The sequence below is a fragment of the Lepidochelys kempii genome, chromosome 15 (genome assembly GCF_965140285.1).
Source record: "Lepidochelys kempii isolate rLepKem1 chromosome 15, rLepKem1.hap1, whole genome shotgun sequence".
NCBI classification, from domain to species: Eukaryota; Metazoa; Chordata; order Testudines; family Cheloniidae; genus Lepidochelys; species Lepidochelys kempii.
In genome coordinates, this window is record NC_136394.1 from 13,654,985 (window position 1) to 13,679,689 (window position 24,705).

At 48.5% G+C, this 24,705-nt stretch overlaps 1 pseudogene across 1 annotated transcript; it reads right to left on the reverse strand.

Moving 5' to 3' along the window:
- Positions 1-4,232: 4,232 nt before the first annotated feature.
- LOC140898867 (glutathione S-transferase theta-1-like) lies at positions 4,233-23,898 on the reverse strand (annotated as a pseudogene). Its single transcript, XR_013634736.1, has 6 exons — positions 23,788-23,898; positions 13,690-13,777; positions 12,780-12,930; positions 10,857-11,033; positions 9,962-10,137; positions 4,233-4,436 (listed from the first exon to the last, which is right to left on the reverse strand). The product of XR_013634736.1 is annotated as a glutathione S-transferase theta-1-like (transcript).
- Positions 23,899-24,705: the final 807 nt, after the last annotated feature.

Consider the following 24,705-nt stretch of genomic DNA (forward strand, 5'->3'; position numbering starts at 1 on the left):
ATACAGTGGCTGATCACACAATACAAATAATTAGAATTAATCAACTGCATGGAGTTAGGAAGACCTTTCCCTTATGGGCAGGTTATTCCGTAACTGTGGGGCTCTTGTACTTTCCTCTGAATCATCTGGTACTAGCCACTGCCAGGAACAGGATACTGGACCAGATGGACCACTGGTCTGATCCAGTGTGGCTATTCCTATTAGAATCGTGCCAGCTCCCAACAATCACCACATTGACATTGTCCCTGAAAAGGGACCTTCACCCAAATTCAGAATGAAGTCTCATTATTATTTTTAACTGCTCTAATTGCTGAAGTCTCTGTAACCCTTTGATTATTTGCTGCTTTTCCATCCCCTCCGGGAAAGCAGCATCAGGTCATTGATCAAAAACAACTACAAACCAGGCAGTTCAGCAAACTCAGTAACCAATAGGAGACAATGGGTTGGGAAAGAGCCTAGGATTTGGGAGACCTGGGTCCAAGTCCCTGCTCCATCACAGACTTCCTGTGTGACCTTGAGCAAGTCAGTTAGGTGGGAGTGAGGCACCTAAATACCTTTGTAAATGCCATCCTTAGTCTCTCTTTGCCTCAGCTCCCCATCTATAAAATGGGGATAATAATACTTCCCTATCATTAACAATTGTTAGGCACTCAGATACTACAGTAATGGGGGATATATAAGTACATAAGATAGATAAATTTCCCCTCTACCGTTGTCTAGGACTGGCCTTTGGGACCTGAGAAATCCACTGTCAAAGGCCCCTGGTGTTTAGGGGTGAGATCCCAGACCGATTTGTAGATTTGTGAGGCCATGCTGCCCAAGGAGTCAGTGGTGGCATCAGAGCTCTGGAAAGTTTCCATCCAGGTGCAACTGAGGCTATGTCTACACAATGAAATTAGGTTGAATTTATAGGAGTCGGTTTTGTAGAAAGCATTTTTATACAGTCGATTGTGCGTGTCCCCACACAAATGCTCTAAGTGCATTTAGTCAGCATTTAGTTGGCGGAGTGCGTCCACAGTACCGAGGCAACCGTCGACTTCCGGAGCGTTGCACTGTGGGTAGCTATCCCACAGTTCCCGCAGTCTCCGCTGCCCATTTGAATTCTGGGTAGAAATCCCCATGCCTGATGGGGCAAAAACATTGTCGAGGGTGGTTCTGGGTACATATCGTCAGGCACCCCCTTCCCTCCATCCCTCGTGAAAGCAATGGCTGACCAGTCGTTTCGCGCCTTTTTTCCTGGGTTACCCGTGCAGATGCCGTACCATGGCAAGCAAGGAGCCCGCTCAGCTCACCATCACCGTATGTCTCCTGGGTGCTGGCAGACGCGGTACTGCATTGCTACACAGCAGCAGCTCATTGCCTTTTGGCAGCAGACAGTGCAGTATGACTGGTAGCCATTGTCGCTGTACTCCAGGGTGCTCTTTTAGCTGACCTCAGAGAGGTCGGTCAGGGGTGCCTGGGCAAACATGGGAGTGACTCAGCCAGGTCATTTCCCTTTTAAGTTTCATCTCATGGAGATTCAGTCCTGCCGGCAGTCCTACTGCACCGTCTTCTAATGAGCAGCCAGGAGACGATAGCAGCCAGCAGTCATACTGCACCATCTTCTGTCGAGCATCCTGGAGATGATGATGGCTAGCGGTCATACTGCACAGTCTGCTGCCAGCAAGATGTATAAAGATAGATGAAGTGGATCAAAACAAGAAATAGACCAGATTTGTTTTGTATTCATTTTCTCCTCCCTTCCTCCTTCCCTGCCTCCCTCCATGAAATCAATGGCCTGCTAAACCCAGGGTTTTGAGTTCTATCCTTGAGGGGGCCATTCTGTTTCTCCTTGATGCAAAGTCACCCCCTTTCTTGATTTTAATTCCCTGTAAGCCAACCCTGTAAGCCATGTTGTCAGTCACCCCTCCCTCCATCAGAGCAACGGCAGACAATCGTTTGCTGCCTTTTTTCAGTGCAGACGCCATAGCACTGGGAACGTGGAGCCCGCTCAGATCACTGCGGCAATTATGAGCACTATAAACACTGCACGCGTTATCCAGCAGGATATGCAGAACCATAACCTGCAAGAAAAGCGAAACCAGGCGAGGAGGAGGCGACTGCAGCATGGTGACAAGAGTGACGAGGACATGGACATAGACTTCTCACAAAGTACGGGCCCCTGCAATGTGCACATCATGGTGTCAGTTGGGCAGGTTCATGGCGTGGAATGCCAATTCTGGGCCCGGGAAACACGCGCAGAGTGGTGGGACTGCATAGTGTTGCAGGTCTGGGATGATTCCCAGTGGCTGCGAAACTTTCGCATGCTTAAGGGCACTTTCATGGGACTTTGTGACTTGCTTTCCCCTGCCCTGAAGCGCAAGAATACCAAGATGAGAGCAGCCCTCACAGTTGAGAAATGAGTGGCGATAGCCCTGTGGAAGCTTGCAATGCCAGACAGCTACCGGTCAGTCGGGAATCAATTTGGAGTGGGCAAATCTACTGTGGGGGCTGCTGTGATGCAAGTAGCCAATGCAATCACTGTGCTGCTGATATCAAGGGTAGTGACTCTGGGAAATGTGCAGGTCATAGTGGATGGTTTTGCTGCAATGGGATTCGCTAACTGTGGTGGGGCCATAGATGGAACCCATATCCCTATCTTGGCACCGGAGCACCAACGCAGTGAGTACATAAACCGCAAGGGGTACTTTTCAATGGTGCTACAAGCACTGGTGGATCACAAGGGATGTTTCACCAACATCAACGTGGGATGGCCAGGAAAGGTACATGACGCTCGCATCTTCAGGAACTCTGGTCTGTTTCAACAGCTGCAGCAAGGGACTTACTTTCCAGACCAGAAAATAACCATTGGGGATGATGAAATGCCTATAGTTATCCTTGGGGACCCAACCTACCCCTTAACGTATAGCTCATGAAGCCGTACACAGGCACCCTGGACATTAGTCAGGAGCTGTTCAACTATAGGCTGAGCAAGTGCAAAATGGTGGTAGAATGTGCATTTGGACGTTTAAAAGCGCGCTGACACAGTTTACTGACTCGGTTAGACCTCAGCGAAACCAATATTCCCACTGTTATTACCTCTTGCTGTGCGCTCCACAATATCTGTGAGAGTAAGGGGGAGACGTTTATGGCAGGGTGGGAGGTTGAGGCAAATCGCCTGGCCGCTGATTACGCGCAGCCAGACACTAGGGCAGTTAGAAGAGTACAGGAGGGCGCGGTGCACGTCAGAGAAGCTTTGAAAACCAGTTTCATGACTGGCCAGCCTATGGTGTGAAAGTTCTGTTTGTTTCTCTTTGGTGGAAACGATCCCCCCTCCCCTACCCGGTTTCATTCTACTTTCCTGTAAGCTAAGCACCCTCCCCTCCCCCCTTCTATCACCGCTTGCAGAGGCAATAAAGTCATTGTTGCTTCACATTCATGCATTCTTTATTTATTCATCACACAAATAGGGGGATAACTGCCAAGGTAGCCCGGGAGGGGTGGTGGAGGATGGAAGCACCGGGTGGGGTGGTGAAGGAAGGAAGGACAAGGCCACACAGCACTTTAAAACTTTAAAACTTATTGAATGCCAGCCTTCTGTTGCTTGGGCAATCCTCTGGGGTGGAGTGGCTGGGTGGCCGGAGGCACCCCCACAGCGTTCTTGGGCATCTGGGTGAGGAGGCTATGGAACTTGGGGAGGAGGGCAGTTGGTTACACAGGGGCTGTAGTGGTGGTCTGTGCTCCTGCTGCCTTTCCTGCAGCTCAACCATACGCTGGAGCATATGAGTTTGATTCTCCAGCAGCCTGAGCATTGACTCCTGCCTTCTTTCAGCAAGCTGACGCCACCTACCATCTTCAGCCTGCCACCTCTCCTCGCGGTCATATTGTGTTTTCTTGAGGGTAACACAGAGAGATAAAGAACGGATGTTGTTTGAATGCCAGCAAACACCGGGTCCATACGCTGCAATGCTTTGTTCTGCAATGATTCCTGACTACGTGCTACTGGCCTGGCATGGTAAAGTGTCCTACCATGGAGGACGGAATAAGGCTGCCCTCCCAAAGACCTTTTGCAAAGGCTTTGGGAGTACATCCAGGAAAGCTTTATGGAGATGTCCCTGGAGGATTTCTGCTCCATCCCCAGACAGGTTAACAGACTTTTCCAGTAGCTGTACTGGCCGCAAATGCCAGGGCAAATTAATCATTAAACACGCTTGCTTTTAAACCATGTATAATATTTACAAAGGTACACTCACCAGAGGTCCCTTCTCCGCCTTCAGGGTCCGGGAGCCTGCCTTGGGTAGGTTCGGGGGGTACTGGGTCCAGGTCCAGGGTGATAAACAGATCCTGGCTGTTGGGGAAACCGGTTTCTCCGCTTCCTTGCTGTGAGCTATCTACAACCTCCTCCTCACCATCATCTTCCTCGCCCCCAAAACCCACTTCCGTGTTGCCTCCCACTCCTGGGACAGAGTCAAAGCACAGAGTTGGGGTAGTGGTGGCTGCACCCCCTAGAATGGCATGCAGCTCATCATAGAAGTGGCATGTCTGGGGCTCTGAACTGGAGCGGCCGTTTGCCTCTCTGTTTTTTTGGTAGGCTTGCCTGAGCTCCTTAATTTTCACGCGGCACTGCTGCGGGTCCCTGTTATAGCCTCTGTCCTTCATGCAACTGGAGATTTTTTCAAATATTTTGGCATTTCGTCTTTTTGAACGGAATTCTGCCAGCACGGATTCGTCTCCCCATACAGCAATCAAATCCCGTACCTCCCGTTCGGTCCATGCTGGAGCTCTTTGGCGATTCTGGGATTGCATGGTCTCCTGTGATGATGAGCTCTGCATGGTGACCTGTGCAGGTGAGTTTGCCACGCTGGCCAAACAGGAAATGAGATTCAAAAGTTTGTGGGCCTTTTCCTGTCTACCTGGCCAGTGCATCTGAGTTGAGAGTGCTGTCCAGAGCGGTCACAACTGAGCACTCTGGGATAGCTCCCGGAGGCCAATACCGTCGAATTGCGTTCACAGTACCCCAAATTTGACCCAGGAAGGCCGATTTCAGCGCTAATCCCCTCGTCGGGGTGGAGTAAAGAAATCAATTTTAAGAACCCTTTAAGTCAAAAAAAAGGGCTTTGTCTTGTGGACAGGTGCAGGGTTAAATAGAGATAATGCTGCTAAATTCGACCTAAACTCGTAGTGTAGACCAGGCCTGAGACTGCTCCACTGCTAAGCTCACTTTGCTCTCAGGAGGGAGAGCTCAATGACATAAAAGGCATTTCAGGGTAGTGAACTAAGCACAGGACCGAGAACAATGACGTTATAGTTAGGGTTTAATCTTGCATGATTAAGGCACATTAAAGGGCTTTAATTTGCCTGGATCATCAAGACCTGCACTGCCAGTTCCCAGTATAATAAAGTGTATTTCTGACAGCATCAAATTACAGGCCTGCAACGTGACTTCACGTGCATTATCTGGGTACCTGAGTCGTGCAGGACAGACAGAACTGAGTGGGGAGACACTTTGTTTAGGAACATTGGGGGAATGTGTGGTCATGTGACCTAGTATGCTTGCTGGCAAAACCTTTAGTAATTAAAAAGCATTATTAATATCTCAAATCAGTTTAATCATTTAATATTTTTACTGATTGTATATTTCTCTTTAATCAAATCATTACAGAGAGTATATAGTTATTGTTTTTAATTGGTTTCTTGAGTTTGAATTATTTGTGAGTTCAAGTGTGGTAGCCACTGCTTTAGTGTGGTTAATTCTTTGTCTCACTGGAGGCACTACCAAGAAGTCTTTTTCTTTAGCACACCAGGAGGAGGAGTTGGCCATCTATCAGCAGCACAGCAAAATGAGACCAGATGACAGAAATTTTGGGACTGTCCAAAGACTGTGAGGTAGGAACATAAGAATAGCCATATTGGGTCAGACCCAGTGGTGAGCTGGAGCCGGTTCGCACTGTTTCGCTCGAACCGGTTGTTAAATTTTGAAGCCGGTTTAGAACCGGTTGTTAAAGGGGTGGGCAAACTCTGGCCTGCGGGCCAGAGCTGGCCCGCGGGACTGTCCTGTCCGGCCCGCCTGAGCTCTCGGCTGGGGAGGCTCCCCTCAGAATCCTTTTTTAATTTTTACTCACTGGGCGGCGCTCTGGGTCTTCGTTGGCACTTCGTTGGCGGGTCCTTCACTTACTCCGGATCTTCGGCGGCACGTTGTTCAGTGCCACCGAAGACCCAGAGCGACTGAAGGACCTGCCACCAAAGTGCCTCCGAAGACCCGGAGCGACTGAAGGAACCGGTTCTTCAGCTGTTGGCAGCTCATCACTGGTCAGACCAATGGTCAATCTAACCTAGTATCCTGTCTTCTAACAGTGACTGGGGCCAGATGCTTCAGAGAGAATAAATAGAACAGGGAAATGTATCAAGTGATCCATCTCCTGTCATCCAGTCCCATCTTCTGGCAATCAGTGGTTTAGGGACAACCAGAGCATGGAGCTGTGCCCCATATCATTTTGGCTATTAGCATTTGCTGGACCTATCCTCCATAAACTTCGCTAATTTTTTTTTTGAACACAGTTATCCTTTTGGCCTTCACAGTATCCCCTGGCAATGAGTTCCACAAGTTGACTGTGCCTTGTGTGAAGAAGTACTTCCTTAGCTTTATTTTAAACCTGCTGCTTATTAATTTCATATGGTGACCCCTGGTTCTTGCGTTATGTGGAGGGGTAAATAACATTTCCTTATTTACTTTCTTCACACTATTCATGGTTTTATGGACCTCTATCATATCTCCCCCAGTCCTCTTTTTTCTAGGCTGAACAGCCCCAGTTTTTTAAATCTCTCCTCATATGGAAGCTGTTCCATACCTCTAATAATTTTTGGTGCCCTTCTCTGTACTTTTTCCAATTCTAATATTTTTTTTATATGAGGTGACCAGACCTGACACAGTATTCAAGGTGTGGAAGTACTATGGATTTACATAGTGGCATTATGATGTTTTCTGTTTTATAATTTATCCCTTTCCTAATGGTTCTTAACATTCTGTTAGCTTTTTTGCTGGCCACTTCACACTGAGCAGATGTTTTCAGAGGACCATCCACAATGACTCCGAGATCTCTTTCTTGAGTGGTAACAGCTAATTTAGACTCCATAATTTTGTATGGGTAGTTGGGATTTTTGTTTTCCAATGTGCATTACGTTGTATTAATCAACATTGAATTTTATATGCCATTTTGTTGCCCAGTCACCCAGTTTTGTGAGATCCCTTTGTAACTCATCACTGTCAGCTTTGGTCTTAACTATCTAGAGTAATTTTGTATCATCTGAAAACTTTGCCACCTCAATGTTTACCCCTTTCTCCAGGTCATTTATGAGTATGTTGAACAGCACTTGTCCCAGTACAGATTCTTGGGGAACCCTGCTATTTACCCGTCTCCACTGTGAAAATTGACATTTATTCCTATTCTTTGTTTCCTATCTTTTAACCAGTTACTGATCTATGAGAGGACTTTCCCTCTTATCCCATGACTACCTACTTTACTTAAGAACCTGTGGTGAGGGACCTTGTAAAAGTCTTTCTGAAAATCCAAGTACACTATATCCATGTTTGTTGACCACCTCATTGACTTGTATTTACAATATATCCTTGGCATAGGGTTGACAACCCTCCCGGATTGGCCGTGAGTCTCCTGGAATTGGGCTTGTTCTCCTGTTACTGAAGCCAATCAGGGAGATTTTAGGCTGCTAAAAGTCCAGTCAGCTGTGCAGTGGGGCTAAGGCAGGCTCTCTACGTGCCCTGGCTCCGTGTGGCTCCCGGAAGTGGCTGGCATGTCCCTCTGGTTGCTAGGTGCAGAGACGGCCCGGGGTCTCTGTGTGCAGCCCTCAGCCCAAGCGCTGACTCCGCAGCTTCCATTGGTCAGGAACTACAGCCAATGGAAGCTGTGGGGGTGGTGCCTAAAGGCAGGGGCTGCACGCAGAGCCACCTGGCTGCCCCCAAGCCTAGGAGCCAGACTTGCCGGTGGCTTCCAGGAGCCTCCCGAGGTAAGCACCACCCGGCTGGAGCCTGCACCCCAACCCCCTCCCCATTGCTGAGCCCCCTCCTGCACCCAAACTCCCTCCCAGAGTCTGCACCCCTCATCCCCTCCTGCAGCCCAACCCGCTGCCTCAGCCCTGAGCCCCCACCACACCCAAACTCTCTCCTGGAGCCCGCACACCTCACCCCTTCCTGCACTCCAATCCCTGCCCAGACTCAGCCTGGAGCCCCCTCCCACACTCCAAACCCCTTGGCCCCACCCCCATCCCAGAACCTGCACCCCCTCCTGCACCCCAACCTCCTGCCCCCAAGCAGAGTGAGCAGGGGATGGGGCCTCCAAGAAGGGGTGGGGCCTTGGGGCAGGGGCGGGGCAAAGGTGTTTGGGTTTCTGTGATTAAACAGTTGGCAACCCTATCTTGGCAGGAATTTATAAAGCTGCTATGGAGAGCTCAGTACATATCTTTAATTCAGCATTATTCTCACAATGTTGGAGCTTCATAAGATGCTCATTTCTAGAGATCAATATACCCCATGCCCATCTCCTGGGTCAATTACCACTGCTTGGTGATGCCCTGGAGTGGAGATCTGCAGAGTCATTTTGGGGGCATGAAGAAAGCTTGCTTGCTTACTTGCTTGCTTACTAGAAGTAGAACCTGTACTTCTCTGAATATATGACCTCTGCAGATCCACAGTCACCAACCCTTTTCCCCAGTTCTCTGAGGTTTAAGATTCCTTGCAAGGAAAAAAGAACAGAGGGAATCCAGAATAGACACAAGCATGTGCCTTGAGCCACTGATTGTTCTCTGCTCTGGAATGGAGCTGCAGCTTATGTGATTCCTTGGGTGTGGATATGACGATATTTGGAGCATTTCAGTTACTGGAAAGTATCCTTCTGCACACCCCAAAGTCAGAGCAGGTAAGCCAATGAAAAATAAAGTAATCCATAATTAAATCTACCTCAGTCCCCTAGCATCCCCTTAAGTTTACCGCAATCACTGAAGGCTTATATTTCAGACTTTTAGGTCCTCTGAAAGAGTCACAAGAATCCCAATGAAAGGAAATCACTGGATTTGCTGCCCTTTTATTTATCACACATATGATTGTTACATACTACTATGAAAAAGCTTTAGGGCTCTGAGCACAAGGGAGCTCTCAGGTTGAATTAGAGTTGGAAACAATCTCCATAGTTTTTGTTTATTTTGATACACACAGATTGCTAGGATTCCTGCTCTGCATTTTCTAGGAGGAATAGGGATTGCTGTTAAACTAGTCTATCTGCAAGAGTCTTCTGAGCAATTTGGTCTGGAGTCACTTCAAGGCAGTAATCAACGAACCCACCCCTTTTACAGAGCCATTTTTTGGAGTTACAGCTACACTTTAAGACTCTTCCTCACTTTCTGTAGCTGAGCAGAGAGAGATGGGCTGTGGAAGTGTTTCATTTCCTATATGATGTGGAGTTCTTCCCTCACAGCCTAAGACCAGCCACACATGCAGCTAGGAGGCCAGAAGATGCAAAAGAAATAAATGTACTTTTTAAATAAACGTTTAAATAAACGTTTCAGGCCACCATCTTCAGCAGCCTAGGTTTCATTTGCTCTTTTAGTTGTGGCTCAATCAGCATGTTATTCAAATCCTGGAAATTCAGGATCACCTTATGTGCTTCCTGGAAAAGCTCCTTCCCCACAGCTTTCTCCACTCGATTGTACCACTCAACCAGTTTGGGCATGTCCTCAAAGATATTATAACCAATTGCTATGAGCTGCAGAGAGAGACGTAGCTGCGAAACACTTGGGTGAGACTTCGATAAGGAAATTCACCACTTACACAGCAGAATCCATTCTTGGCGAGTGCAGGAGTGCAGGAGGTGTCACTGACTTGGATTTACTTGTGATTGCCACAGGTAGGAAAAGAAGTCAGCAAGGGTGTCACTAAAAGCTGGAGGATGACACCCTCAGTCTTTTCTCTCACCTGCAATAAGAAGCACCTGACCTGGATTTCTGTGCCCATCCCCCCAGGTTAATGACAGCTGCTTTATGATCAAAGGGGACTGGAACTATGTTCCGCCACAGTGCTACAAGTCGAGTAGTCTGGGCTGGATTTTCAGGCGCTGTGATTCATCTGCTCACCATATGCAGGGGGGCATACTGAAAATATAATAAATGTATCAGATGACACAGTAACATGCATCTTTTCCAAGATTAACAAATTCAGACACCAGTGTTTTTCCCACTTTCGACCTGCAGATGGTATGACTGAGCTTGTCCACATCACAGTGACTAACTCCAGAGACAGTCAGTGCTGCTACTTGTGTCATCCAGAGGGGGAGAATGGGAGGATGTCACTGCCAGCCTGGAAGTGAGCTTCTGACCTATCCTAAGTGCGATCCATTTAATATTTAGAAACGACCCATCCAGAAATCTGAGCTGCTGGAGAAGTTTCTGGTTAGTGTTTTGTAGGCAACGTACAGGGAAGCCATTGCCTTGTGGAGGAAATAGTCACATGGGATCCCTCTCCCTCTGTCCCCATGCCAGGGCATTCCTGAGCATTTGTTCTCCCTTAGGAGAATGATATTACCTTTTGGATCTTGCATTAGGAGAATTAAGAAGCTGCAACTATGGATGAAATCCTGAGGGGGTGGGTCAGGCAAACGGGAAGAGAAAGAGCTGTGAGAACCTCATTCAGTCTGTGCTCAGCATGCACCTGCTTCACTAGGTGTCTGACGTCCTTGCACATACTTTGCTCCCCATCTCTATCCTGTGCTGATAGGGTACAGAGCACACCCATTTGGAAGTGGTACAGCATGCTGTCCAGTGGCCAAGCAGTTCAGACAGCGCTGCTTTCCTCATCCTTCTCCAGCCCTTACCTGCATGAGCTCCGTAACTGCCACCAGGTCTGCCAGAAAAATCTTGTTGCCTACAAGGAAGGGTTTGTCCTGCAGGAACTTCTGCTCTAACTGCTTCAGGGGAATGGCCAGGTACTCTAAAGTTTCCTGCAGCTTCTCTTCAGAAGCTGTCTGGTCCATGTATAAAGGAAACACCACCTGTGTGGGGAAGAGGGTATAGACTTAGCCTTCATACATCTACACACACTTGATCCTGTTTAGTAATTGTGAAAAAGGTAAGCTCAGTGATCATCATGCTGCAGCCAGTGCCACAGTAACGAACAACAGTGGTGCTGTTTGTGTGGATAATACACAGACGGGAAGTCTAGACTCATACAGAGATCAAGTCCCTTATCTTAAATTAGAAGATGATCACTTGTCCTCCAAAATGTTTACAGTTAGGGAAGTAATGCTCAAAGGAGAAAGCAGAATAAAAATTCTCAATAATTCACAGCCTTAGGAGGCTGACAGCATATGATTTCTGCCCAAGATGGTGGATGGGGGGAGGGATAGCTCATGGGGGGAGGGATAGCTCAGTGGTTTGAGCATTGGCCTGCTAAAGCCAGGGTTGTGAGTTCAATCCTTGAGGGGTCCATTTGGTATCTGGGGCAAAAATTGGGGACTAGTCCTTTGAGCAGGGGGTTGGACTAGATGACCTCCTGAGGTCCCTTCCAACCCTGATATTCTATGATCTCTCTCAAGATCTGCTTATTTGCAGGTATTGGAACTGGCAGGGCTGCAGGGGAGGAGAAGGGGAACTACGGTCAAAGAATAGGATAGGAAGGCTGGTCTAGTGATTAGGGCACTAACCTGCGTGCTTCGGTAGGCCTGGGTTCAGTGCCCTGCTCTGACACAGACTTCCTGAATCACTTGCACAGGTCTCTCTGTGCCTCAGTTCCACATCTGTAAAATGGGGATAACAGCACTGTTCTACTTCATAGGGGGTTGGGAGGATGAATACATGAAAGACTGGGAAGTGCTCAGATACTACAGTAATGGGGGTTGTCACAGTTTCAGGGAAACTGCACCTGTATTCCCCCCACCGTTGTCCCTCAAGGGCACACACGTAAGGTTTCCGGCTCTCACCATCTACTCTCTTGCTCAGAAACCTGCGTCTCGTTGCCTCTGGACCAGGGTTTTAAGGCTGCACAGCTACCTGTCTTATGCTGTGATTTCCCCAGCAAACCAATCTACCTAAAGGCCATTGCCTGTGTTTTGCTTTGCTTTCTCTCTCAGGGCTATGACCAATGTACTGCCAGCAGTTACAAGTTATTATACAGCTCTTTCTAAGCAAGCACATTTATTCTTAAGGTAAAATCATTACAGAGAAAACATGTATAAAACAAAAGTTCCTATACATGTGCTCAAAACTTACCAGAGGTCACCAATCAGTCACTTAGTAGGCCATAGTCTTTCCAACCCTTTTGTAAAGGTCAAGGTCCTTGGACAGAAGGTCCTGTCCATATTCTGGATCAGAATGAAGGCCCTGAGTCAGTTTAACCACAGCCTTTTTATGCCAAAAGCCCTCTCTTTATGTCTGTTAGTCTCTGGAAAATCCAGTTTGGACCAGTAGATGTGCGCTTCCCCAGGGGTAGTGCCTCTCTGGAGGTGTTTACAACCTCAGTTATTCACTTTTTTCACTCTCCTGCACGTTTCTGATTCCTAGAGGAGCTGTGGTAACCCTTCCCCCTGGAATTGCATACAATCCCTGGCCACAGTAGCACACAAACTTACAACAATATGTTCCCCCAAAGATACTGGATGTGGTTGCAGTATCTGTCACAGGGGCCATAGAAAGTACCAAAGGTAGATAGCATTAGGTTCTGGAGCACAATTCTCCACCATGGGAAATTCAGCAGCTGCTGACTCACACGAGGTCCAGCTTTGGATATTTAAATCTCTTACCTTGAGCCAGAAAATCTTTAAAACACTTGGCCGGATGGCAGAATGTTGCCAGGCCAGGTATTCATCTACCCAGGCTCATTTCTTCATATCCAATGGGTACCAGTGGTCAGGGGTTTTATACTTCTGACTCAGGTAGGCAAGAATTGCAGGACTGTCCAAGTATAAAGAGAAGAAGATAGGCAGGTGAGTTAAGGTGAAAGAAAGTTTTCATCTGCATCCCTTTCCCCTTCATTTCTTCATGTTACTTGCATTATAAAGCATAGGAATGGAGAATGGTAGAAGGGGACAGCCAGGAAAAAGGGAAAGTTAATGGAGATAAAAAAATTGAAGTGGGGAAACAGGAGGACGGAATAAAGAATTTGAGAGTTCTGAGTTTGTTATTCCCCTCCAGTGAGCTATATTTGCTTTAAACACCTGAGCAACATTTATTAATGTAATTCTGCTGGGATGATGGGAGACAAGAAAGATTGGAATTCTGGGGACAGAGACTTAGGGAAGAAGGGTGACAGGAAGCAGGAAAAGTGATCTTGAATTGAGGAACAAGTGGAGCACCAAGGCCAGTATATTGCAAGAAATCCACCTATGGCATCACATTCCTAATGGTTCCACTTGTGGGGAAAAACAGAGATAACTTTATTCTAAAGACTGCATCACTCTCCAAACAGACAGACAGGCCTTGATGAGATTCCAAGCTGGGTCCCCATGGAACATTCAGCCAGATTGCAGCGGCAGTGAGAAGAGCAATCTCAAAACAGCAGAGAACTCTTATCATCCACTTTTCCTTGCCTGCTTCAGGCCAAAACCATCATCCTACAATGGATTGCAGCTGACAGATGTGCAGCCTCAGAAGGATTAAAATTATGAATAACGGGATAAGAAAGAGAAGTGTGTACTTCTATGGAATTCTTACCTTTCTGCTAAGGTGAAATCTCCATCCTTCAGTGCTGGCACTTTCCTTAGGACATTCACCTTGCCAAATCCGTCACTGTGCTGTTGCCCTGGAAACAGTGAGAAAAAACTCACCAGTTATGAGACTGGTAGCTGGACCAATGGAAGCTAAAGTGAAAGGAGCACCCAGCTCGGACTGGACTCTGCCCACAAGAATGTCCTGCCATCATTTTATGATGCTTATAGGAACCTTTGTGATATACAACTAGAGTTTTTCCCATATCATGTATTTGTTTGAAAAAAGGGACTATATCGGAGAGAGACAAAAGACCTTGCCCAGATTTGACAGTCACCTGGAGCAGGGGATTTGCTGTTGCAAGAGGATTCAACCACTGATCTCTGTCACTGGGAATGGCAATTGTGCAACTTGCTGAAGTGTTACTCACAAATGTCCACTATGCAGTAGAAAGCGAGTGTGCCAAGGTCTTAGAGGCAGGGAAAGAAGAGGGAGATTTGAATAAAGGCAACTGAACATCTTAAATATATTTTCATATTTGTGAAGGAAATAGGCATGGCCTGGAAGAAACACATTTGTGCACAGAGCATTATAATGAGTCAGATGGTCACTAACCCCCCACTCTTCCTCACAGGGAAAGTCAAAGCTAAACCATTTTCTTGCAGCTCATGAAGGAGACCAACACCAGCTAGGACGGAATAAAGAAAGGAGCTTGAAGACTGTGGATCAATAGAGATCACTGCAGTGGATGAATATCAACTGTAGACAGCCCAGCTGTAGGAGCAAAGTCTCCGCTCCAGTTTGCTAGGCTCTGAACAGCGGAGGACACTTAGCGCTCACATGAAAAGAAGATGCTATCAGCAGAATCTGCTCCCCGGGGAGAGGAGTGGCTGAGGAAGTTTCCAGAGCCCTGACTAGGAAGAGTACGACATGGATGTCAATGACACAGCAGTCAGCTTGTTGCTGCATAAACAGTCACAGAAAATGATTCATCTGCAAACAAGGGTTCTGCGGCTCTGGAATAGCAGAGAGGCTGGAGGTCAGAGTGGATGAGCATTGACCTAGTTATGGAGAGGGAAGCTTACACAGCATTTCCCTGCACTGTTCCTGGCTTGAGGATGCTGATATTAGTGCATCCCTTTCAGGAGACCTCGTGAAATAATTTATTCTTCCCTCTCTCATAGGAGAGTTAAATTCCACAACCATGCTGTTCCAACTGGCAGATGTTAACAGAGTTTGTTATCTAATCAGGTCTTCAGCTTCTTTGGAAACGGGACCGACACAGCAAAGCATAAAAGTGGGGTTTGCGCTTTACTTCGGAATGATCTAGAAAATATATCTCAGAGTTTGATTTTGGTTTTAACTGTTCCACCCTTTCTCCCTGCCCTCACTTCATATTACATGAGAAATCTTGGATTCTCACTTTTCTGGCTTTGCTGGAGTACCTTGGCAAGAACCTGGGGGCCCAAATAGGGATGACACATGAAATGGTAACCTGAGCTGTAACTTCTACCTGCCCTCTAGATGCTGATTAGGTGGTAGACTGAGTGGGGGAGGGAAAACTGGTTGCATAAGTTGCAGCCTCATGTGACTTTAGTGACCAGACCCGCCACAGATCTTGCTAGGCCCTCCTAGAACTACAGAGAGAATGAGGGTCTGGTAAGCAGGGCCGGTGCAAGGATATTTTGCGCCCTAGGCGAAACTTCCATCTTACGCCCCCTGCTGATCCCCCACTTCCCCCTCAAAACCTAGCCCAGCACACAAAGAGCCCCCCCAGCCAGGCACACAGCCCCCCTTCACAGCACTCAGCCAGACACGCAGCCCCCCTTGACTCCCCTCCGCCTTCTCCCCCCCGGCACACAGCATCCCCCCTCCGCCTTCTTCCCGCCCAAGCCCTGCTTGGCACACAACACCCCCCCTCCACCTTCTCCCCCCAGCACACAGCACCCCCCCGGCACACAGCATGCCTCCCCCAGCCCTGCCCGGCCCATGACTGAGTCCTGCTACTGTCTCCAGAGTGTGGCACGCAGCCCCCTCTGGCCCAGCTCACCCAAGCCTCAGCCTGACCATGCCACGGGATCCTGCCCCCTGCTCCAGAGCTTGGCATACATTCCCCCCCCCCCCACATCTCCCCCCAGCCCGGCCAGCCACGCCACGCTGCCCCTCCCCCCAGAGCCTGGCACACAGAGTCCCCCCCACCCTGAGCCCCCAGCACCAGCAGGCCCCTGCCTCCCCCCAGAGGGCAGAGCTTCCCAGGAAGCACATGGAGCCCCCTCCCCGGCAGCCCGAGTCTTCCCCCTCACTCCGCCCCCACAGCCCGGGTGCCCAGCCCTCCCGCCCTGCCGCCTGCCTCACCTCCTCGGGTCCGGGGGAGCCGGGGCTGGGCACGGGATGGCATCTGCAAGGGGAGAGGCGGGGGAGAGCGATCAGCGTGTGTGGGGGGGTGACACCAAGCTCAGCCCTCCCCCCTCCACCCAGCCACCTCCCACCTGCAAGCTCGTCACCGCTCATCCTGCCGGAGCCCCTTTTGGCGCCCCCAAATCTTGGTGCCCTAGGCGACCACCTAGTGGTTACACCGGCCCTGCTGGTAAGGTAAAAAATAAGGAGAAAAAACACACGCCTTCTGTTTGTAGGGAGGATAAAGTTTCTGGGGCTGTCTTTGTACATCATAAAGAACCAGTAAAGGCCACAATCCTTTCTGTTGCTCTTGTTTTGCAGTTTATCTTTAAAGAAACTGAAACATGCCCGTTTAAATTATTGGCAGGGAGAGTCAGTGTTCTGAGTTCCTGGATGGTCACCTGGGCACAGACAGCCCATCTGTTTGTTTATTTTATATTTCTACTTAGTGGGACATTAAGGTCTCTGTTTCACATCTGGCTCAGGTCAGTAATGGCTGATAGTTATCATCGGATGGCTGTTCATTGGCCAAGATTCCTTATTCTAGTTCTTAGTGCAGAATTCCTTACATTACATTAATCACCAATATCATTGGCACCCTCTGTGGGAGGCCAAGGGCTGAATGGCCATGGAAACTGAAATCCCCTATAATCCCTGGAGGTGACCTTGTTAGTACAGAGGCAGAGTGGTGAGGTCTGCGGTGTTGCTGCTGTCCCTGTTCTGAGCAGAGTGGGTTGCTTTTGGGGCTCTCAGTCTGGCACCTTTCACCAGCTCTCCATATTCACTAAGTTAAATAAAATTCAGGTGACATTCCAAACAAAAAGGGGGCGGGGGGAACAGGCCAGAAGGCAAAGTACAAAGAGGAGGCTCATTATCTCCAATATTTACAGTATGGAAATGCTGAAGCAAATTCATTCCTAGTTTACTGACATCCAAGGAGTTGCTCCATGGATGCACTTGGCCTTGTATACTTGGATGGGTTCTGATTGCCAGCGGTCATGGTATACACAGCTCTGTTAACAGAGTGAGCTCTTGGCAAAGTTAGGCTTGGTTTTTGGATCCTGTAGCAGATGGAGCAGGCTATTGGGAATTGTCTTCATGGGTATGTGTAGCAAGGTGAGGACGCACCGGTGAGGCGCCTCCTGCTAGTCTAGGGAATTAGCTCTTTTGCAGCTTACGGAGCACCCTCTGCAGGACAGTGTCTCACCTGCCGCTGGCCCCGTGTCCCTCCCAGACCCTGGTGCCCTTTACCTTGGGGTGCTGCCCCCTGTCAGTGCTCCCACACTCTGGGTCTCCCCTCCCAGGGGAACCCCCAACCCTCTAAACCCACCTTGCCTCAGTGGCTACTGCCAGTCATCATCTAGCCCCCACTCACTGGGGCAGACTGCGGTCTGTAATGGGCACTCATCATTGGCAAGGGGTTAGGACCTGCTGCCTTTGCCTATTCCCAGGCAGCCCCTCTGCAGCCCCAGTACCTTTCTGGGCCTTTACTAAGGCCTGCAGCCTGGGGGTTTACCAGGCTGGAGCTCCCCAGCTCCCTTTGCCCTTCCCCAGCACCGTTCCACTTCAGGTACCTGCTCTCAGGCAGCTAACCCTTCTCACTCTGGGGCTAGAGTGAAACTCTCCTGCTTCTGGCCTACAGCCCTCTTATAGGGCCAGTTGTGGCCTGGTTGGGGCGTGGACCCAGCTATGGCCACTTCCCCCAGTCAGCCTAGGTTTGCTTCTTTCAGTCTTTTTCCCCAGCTGCAGCCCTCTCCAGGGCTGCTTTAACTCCTTCAGGGCCAGAGCGGGGTGACTACCCCACTACAGTATGTCTATGGTACAATTAGACACCAGCACTGAGCCAGTACCAGCTGATTCAGGTTCGCAGGACTCGGGGTGAGGGGCTGTTTAATTGCGGTGTGGATGTTAGGGCTCAGGTTCTAGAGCCCAGGCTCCAGCCCAAGGCCGAACATCTATGCACAATTAAACAGCCCCTTAGCCCGAGCCCCATTAGCCCAAATCAGCTGGCACAGGCCAGCTGTGGGTGTCTAATTGCTGTGTAGATATATCTCCATGAGGCTATAGTTGTTGTCCATGTTAATGAGACAAAAGATCCCTGTACCCGAAGGTGAGGATTCTGTATGTGGGAATCTGTGTGGGTATCCTGCACAGTAGCTTTATCGCTGTGTTAGGTTAAAGGGAAACTGCTTCCATGTTGCACAGCCCAACAGTCTAAATGTTCACGAGGTAACAAACACAAGCAAATACACTGTGAAATCCGATATGCTAGGCTGTTAGTTATCACTGGCATCTGAACCTACTGCAGGAGGCAGCCAGCAAGTGGGGAGTGAGGGTGTCCTTTGTGGCACTGGGCAACAGGAGAATTCCATGCAAGGGACTCTGTACCAACTTCCAACCTGCTTTAATAATTTATCAGGCCCATAAAGGACACTAATTGTGTGTTCTTAATAGGCTGTTCCATTTTTAAAGTAGCTTGGGAACTGGTTCTCAGTTTCTTACATGGAGCTCTCATGATGCCATGATGTCATAAATGAGAAATGACACCTTATTGGCTTGGTGTCACACGATGGCCTTTCATACACAATACAGCCATGCTGAGAATTCTGCCACAGGGCTGTGCATTGCACCATTCAGGTTTACAGGGAAAGCATTTCATGCCAACACTGGTTTCAAGTTATTTTGACAGGATTATGGGTTTATGTATTATGATCATGGCTGTGACTGATTTCTATATTCTGTGTACACCTGAGCAGAAGCGATGCAAGGTGTTTGTCAGTGTTGGGGATGGGAGGTTCATCCTTTATTAAAAAAAAAAAAAAAGAAGTTAGAGGTCAGGAATTTGGAGGATGGGTGGAGAGAACAAAACGTAACAGAGAGGGGAGTGAGACCAGTGAACTCTGAATTCTCTCACACAACATAGATGCATAAGAGGGTCCATTTTACATTGACCGTGCTGAAAAGGATAGCCAGTTGCCTTGGGTAGGCTGTCATTCATAGAGGAAGGGCAAAGCTGTGAGAGGGTGAGCCAGTGTGATGTGGCTCACACAGATGATTTTCTTTAGACTTGACCAAGTGCTGCATGCAGGCTGCTGAAAGCAAAGGGAAATTAGTGCATTGAGCACACAGGGCTTAGTAACTAAGCCTCCTGCGGCTGGGCAGGCAGCAACACTGGGGTGCTATTCCTGGACAAGAAAGAGCTCCTCTAACCACAGAGTAACAGCTTCTTTTAGACATACTTGCCTGGTTAAAAACCAGATAAAAAACCAAACATTTTCTTCCTGTGTTAATATCAGCATGAACACGGATGGAATTCTGGAATCCAATTTACATTTTCATCACTGGTACTGTTTGTTGATGTTCTGCATTTCACTTAGCTTGGAGGTGGGAAAATAAATTAGCCCAGTTCACTTTCTGGCTTTTGTGCAGTAGCCGAATGCTGCAGTATGTGCATTGAAAACAAGGTGTCAGGATGCCCTTAAGTCTTTTGAACTGAAGAGGTGTTAAAACTTATAGATCCACCTGAAAGGGCATGCTAAGCTCCCTTGGGCAGGTAGCGGCCTTCTCTGACTTATTTAGTCACTTGACTTGAGGGTGGTGACCTGCATCATTTTTCCAGAGGAGAAAAATAGCATATCTAGGTAAAAGCATCATTACCTGTGTCACCCATTACTGCTGCAGGGGAAGGATTGCATTTCTCATACAAATCTCACCAATCAAGTGAAAACCTTTTGTAAAAGTGTTGGCTTCGGGGTGGATGGTGAAGGGGCTGTTCAATGTTCCAAGAAAAGCAGGCATTTACCCTCCTAACACAAACTCTACATTCTGGGTCTAAATTCACTATCCTTTTAATTATCAGCTACTCTGATCTGTGGATAAAGAGGCTGAATAGGAAAAGCGGCACACCAAGCTAAATAGAGAACGCCTTTCTCTGTCAGATCTCCCATTGACTTCAATGGGATTTAGTCTGGAAGTCCTTATTCCACTATCATTAAGGCAGCAAAACTCCCACTGAAGTCAACATCGGCAAGTGACTGACTCCCCATATTCCTAAGAGCATTCTGCGCCAAAAAATTAAAAATTCTGCACCAGAAAATTAAAAATTCTGCACACAATATTTTAAAATTCTGCAAAATCTGTCAAATAAATGTGGAGGCTCTAGCATGGCATTGGGGAGCACAGGCCACTGGCTGCGCAGAGGTGGGAGATCACTGTGCAGCTCCCCCCGGGACACGGACTCAGCAGTGAGGCTGCACCCACCCTGACACAGTGGAAGGACAGGGCCTGCCCCAGAAACACCTCAGGGCCCTGCCCCTACATGCCAGGTGCACCAGGTATGGGCAGGCAGGCACAGCAAGGCAGGATCCAAGTGTGAAGGGGCTTAGTGTAGGAGGAACCAGGTGTGGGTCGAGACAGTTATGTGTGGGGCAATCTGGGTGTGGACAGCTTAGTGGGGGATCCGGATGCAGGGGAACTTGGATGCACAGGGGCTTGTTGAGAGGTTCTGGGTGCAAAGGTAATGGGACTCTGCGGTGGGGAGGGTCCAGGTGAAGGTAGTTGGGGCTCAGCAGGGTGGGGTCTGGATATAGGGGGGTGTGAGGGACTCAGTGAGGAGTCCAGAAGCTGAGAGAGTAGGGCAGGGATCCAGGTGCAGCTGTTTGGGGCTCAGTGGTATGGGGATCCTCAAACGGGTGTCTCGTCAGGGTGGTCCAGGTGCCGGGGGAGTGGGGCTCATGTGGGGGGCGGTTCTGAGTGCAGGGGGTGAGGCTTCACAGGGGAGTCTGGGTATGAGGGGGTTTGGATGCATGGGGGCTGGGCAGATGGGGGAGCAGCTCCCTGTACAGGGATCCCTCCCCCTGCAGCTGAGGAGCAATGGGTGCAGGAAGCGAGGGGTGGGAGAATTTGCAGAGCTTCCTGCAGCTGGGGGAGAAATCTGGGGGTGGGTTTGACACAGCCCTGGATGCTATGCAGGGGAAGAGGAAGTCCTATCCTGACTAGCAGCTGAGCCTGGCACAGGGTAGGAGGCACCAGCCATCTCTTCCACAGTCCTGCCCCCGTCCTGCAGTGTTTAACCTCTCTGCTGGCTGCCCTGGGCACCTGAAACATACTGCTGGGGAGGTTCTCATGACCGCTCTTGTGGCTTCCCTTTGCTTCCCCATCAGAAAGTCATTTTTCTGCAGGGGAGCAAATAAATCTGCAGGGGACATAAATTCTGTGCATGCACAGTGGCACAGAATTCCCCCACGAGTACTATAAATACCTTGGACAGATAGACAAAGATGTTGGGCTAAATCTTAAACAACAAACCACCCAAATCAGTACTGAATTCTGAATTGGATACAGAGTCAGTGCTTGCTCAAGTGCCTTGCCAGGATTTTGCAATTAGGCCCCAGTGGGGCTTAAACAGCCTTTTACTTCCTGCTCCCATTTCTTTCAGTATCTGGGTTTAGAGTTCCTTCACAACACAAATTACTGCTGCTAAGCCTCCTAGCTCTCTCATGCTTGTGTACAGAGTAACTTTCCTGCTGCTGGCTCCTAGGAGCCCTTGTCTGACAAAGTTTATTGGGCAGAACTGCTGAATCATAAGCTTTTCCCCACTAATTGGTTGACAGCCCCATTACTCACCTGGGGAGGAGTCATTTGGGGCTCTGAGTAAAATGCCTCAGAGGAGAAGCTGGAGAGAAATGAGACTTTGGTCAAAGCAACACACTCCCCCTCCATTACACCAAGCTGTAGAAGACCAAAACCAAAAGGTTGATCAAAAATAAACCCACACCTCTTTTCTACATAGAGTAACCTCTCATGCAGCAGCATTAACCGCCACACTTGTGAGATAAGCTTCCCTATTCAAAACATGAATAATGCTCAAGAAGGAGTGTGAGGATTCAGGCATGTTTCAGACCAGTTCAGCCCTGGTGGAAGCAGGCATAACTCCCATGGGAGTCAATGAGGATTACATCTACTTATGTTAGGCCTGCATTTAGCTGGCCATGTTTTTGATTAACTCTCCAATGGACATCCCAAGCCTGCCTATTTTCATGGCAGACTGACAGACTTTCCATTCATATAAAGCATTATAGTGACTTGAAATTACAGAAAAGAATACAATAAAATTGATTATGCAAAAGGCTCAGGAGACAGCAGTAGCCAATGGAGGACTGTGGGAAGCTGATTCACAAAGCTTTGACAGCTCCTCATGTGGAATGCATCCGATGAAGTGAGCTGTAGCTCATGAAAGCTTATGCTCAAATAAATTTGTTAGTCTCTAAGGTGCCACAAGTCCTCCTTTTCTTCATGTGGAGTGCAGACCTCAAAGAGAGGGAGCTGGCCAGCACAGAAAACCAGCCAGCTTCCCAAAGGCTGCTTCCCACTGTTGGCCAGCAGCATGTGAGCTCCAGGACTTCTGTGGACTAGTCAGACTTCAGCACTGAAAGGTTTATGTTTCATGCAGCCATGAAGAATTCACCATTTAGATCTGTATGTGCAGGTCAGATGTCCGATATAATGTGTGTATATTGAAGACATATGTAACTTTCAGATACACTTCTGTTCATCTGAGGTTCAGATTATCATGGTTTCTATGTATGGTTTTATACTCACTTCCCCGTCAACATTGGTATCTCAGGACCTAGTTTATCCACTGACTTTAGAAAGCTCCATGGATGTGCTAAAAATGTTCCCCAGACATGTTGTTGCTTATCCCTGTGGCCAAGATTCTAGCCCTAAGGAGACAACGTTCTGCCTAGAGGGAAGAAGAGCTAAAAACAACCTACATTCTTTTGGTCTAGCAGGTACCTCAGAACGTGATCAGTAAAATGGAGGTAGATGCTTACCAAATGCAGAATCTGTGATCACAGATTAGAAATGAAAACCGGGAGACCCTCTGGCACCACAATGGGGAGCCATTGTGTAATGAGCGAAAACAAGGAAAGATTATATACATTTTCTGCGTCACTATCCAGAACATAAAGAAGGGCAGAAAACCCTACTCAAGGCAATCAGAGTAGGCAGAGATTTCCCCTAATCAGTGAGGAAGAAAAACTGCCTAGGGAGGGGAGCGAGAAGAGAACCTCCCCCCATAATATATCACAACCACCACTGAGTCAGAAAAAGACAGCAGTACAAGATGGAGACCCTGTATAAAACCCATCACCCACCTGTTCCTGGCCACAATGTATTTATACTGGGCAGCATCCATATGGCTTGTCAGGTGTTGAAATGGAAGTGGAAAGTACATGGGGCTGGGAAGGGGGAAGCAGAGTAAAAAGAAACAGAGACGGGGAGTAGAGCACAGAGCCACAGCATGGGGCTTAGGACCCTTGAAGCTGCAAAGCGGATAGGAGGCAAGCTCTAGCAGCATTCGGAGTTGGCATCTGCAATGTCATGCCAGAGTAGTAGCCAGAAACTTAATTCTTACCCATCTATGACAGTCCCAGCTAAATCCCATCTGGCATTTTGCTCCCCAAAACTGAATCTGCCTCCCAGATTCTCTCACTCCAGAAAAGGTTCCCAGGGTTTGAGCTTAGCTTTGTTCATTTCCTTCTTGAAGGTCCTTGACTCACAAAGGCTGAAAGCAGGAAGGGATGGGATGCTTCATAACCTGAGGTCTGTTGGGGGTAACTGGGCTCAGTGCCCTGCCTGGGAAGGAAGAAAGGTAAGCAAACACAACCCCAAGGGGGAGCAAAGGGGTTCAGCTCCCTCACTCACCTTTGAGCACCTCCATTTTTTTGAATGTGAAGGGGTTGTTGTTTTCTTGGCAAAGATGTAGACAGCTCGGCAGGGTGGTGAGAGCAAGTCCAGGTAGAGCTCTAACCCCATCCTACCTGCTGGGCAGAGGGAGCGAGGTCTGTGTGGATGCTGAGATTACCTGTCCTTGGCTGAAGCTGCAGAGAAGGCAGACTGAAGAGAAACTTCTTTCCGTCTCTTAGTTATTGTGTATCATGAGAGCTCCTCTCCTACCGTTCCTCCAGAGGAAAGAGTCAGGGACCAGGCTGAGGTGGCATCTCTCCCTGCCCCACCAGAATGTGAACAATGTACCTTAGCAGCCACCTGTAATGCTGACATTTACATGGAAGAACTGCATCTGCAGGAACATATTCCAAGGAGTGTAGTACTCCCACCCCAGAAACCTCTCCCCTCCTGTTTGTATGACCTGGTCCCAGGAGCAGATGCCTGTCTGTAAAGCACAAGCACACCTCTGACATTACACAAATAATGATAAATCCCAGATGCATTTGCATCTCTCAGAAACCACCCCCCACTGGTCTCCATGGTTATTTTTTAATAACCATGTGTTGCTCCTTTCCCTACCCCTCAAGGTGCCCCTTGTGGATCTCCTTGACTGCATTGATGGCCCAGCTGCAGCAGGACGAAGAGGGGAGGCTCCAGGTGACAGTTGGGTTTGCTCATTTGGAATCCTGACAGCAGCCCATAGACAATAGGCTGCCTGTTGTGGCTGTGCTTAAGAAAAGAAGAACCACTTCTGCAAACCTGATCTGCCTTCTCACTTGCAGATGGGGATGGGCAATGGGGTAGAAAGGGAAAGCAGGAGGCCAAAGAAGAGGAAAGAAAACACATGCAGGATTGTCTAGCTCAGGTGTTTGCTCATCATTTTGCCCTGAAGTG